We start from the raw sequence: 1,240 nt of genomic DNA, 5'->3' as shown, positions 1-1,240 counted from the left end.
CCCCTTATCAATAACAGTAAGATTTAAGAAAGTAATATCTTGCATCAGCCCCCTGTGATGAGTTTGTGAAAACAGAGTCAGCTCGCAAAATGTCTCATTATTTTGAGCCATTTAATTTCCATGTTTTCTAAAAGTTCTATCATTTGCTCACATCGAATAGACTTTCAGATTACAATCAATAAATTAATGTTTCACTCTACCCGTGTTAGATTTGTGATATTTATGAATACACTTGACAGAAAAAGATTTGATCAACAGTCATGAAAGTGGTCCCACCGAGATTTGAACTCGGATCCTTGGATTCAAAGTCCAAAGTGCTAACCATTACACCATGGAACCTCCCATGTGACAAGGGAGCAAATTGCTGCAGCAATGTGAACATTTCAAAGTTTTTAATGTTCTACAGTCAAAGACCAACAGAATGTTATTACTTTTCTATTCTGTTCAACTTTTGCATATTGAACTATGTTAGGGAAGGATGTTGCCCAGAGGACTCAAGTAACGCTATCACTCTGTTGAACAGTACTTTTTATGTGAGATACGATTTTGCAATAAAATATAAGATTCCCCCGTGAATGCAATCTCTTCTCTCAAAATGAAAAGCTCAACCTGGTACAGGTGGTTTGATGGTATCATGCTTAGCACTCTAGACTCTGAAAACCGGGATCTGAGTACAAATCACAGTGGGACTTATCTAAACTTTACGATTTTCTTTTCCATTCAGTTCTTAGAATTATTAATTGGAAAAACATCTCATTTACTTATAAACTTGTACATATCCACTTTACACGTATGTATCTCCCTATATCTTGCTATATGTCTCTGTATATTTATAGGACAACATAAACACATACATTATAAAAATGCATATAATTAGTAGAGGTGAAAATAATGAAAAGTTGTTGCCTCTCCACATTTGAAACATGAGCTTCTTCTCCTTACTCTTCTATATGTCATGAAATTGAGATAGTCACTTTTTACTCAATTTTGATCTAACAATATAGTTGAGAAGTATACAACCTCAAATATGGACCTATATTTCTTTTAGCATTGAATAAATCTTAAAATATTAGAAGCGGATGCCAAAGAGGAAAGTTTCACAATATTATAAAAACATATATGTTTATTATTTTTTTAGAAAAATATTTCATTAAAAGAACTTACATGCATCTGTACAACTTAACATTTTATCGTCAGTCAGAAATACATCACTTTTATATACATATTTTTTCTCCACAAA

General features: G+C 32.5%; 1 non-coding gene across 1 annotated transcript; it reads right to left on the bottom strand.

Annotated features, from left to right (window-relative positions):
* Window positions 1–267: 267 nt before the first annotated feature.
* TRNAQ-UUG (transfer RNA glutamine (anticodon UUG)) lies at window positions 268–339 on the bottom strand. The gene has a single exon. It is a non-coding gene; the product is annotated as a tRNA-Gln (tRNA).
* Window positions 340–1,240: the final 901 nt, after the last annotated feature.

The sequence above is a fragment of the Lissotriton helveticus genome, chromosome 4_1 (assembly GCF_964261635.1).
Source record: "Lissotriton helveticus chromosome 4_1, aLisHel1.1, whole genome shotgun sequence".
Taxonomy (NCBI): Eukaryota; Metazoa; Chordata; class Amphibia; order Caudata; family Salamandridae; genus Lissotriton; species Lissotriton helveticus.
Note: the sequence above shows the minus strand (reverse complement) of the source record. Positions and strands in the feature narration are given on the sequence as shown.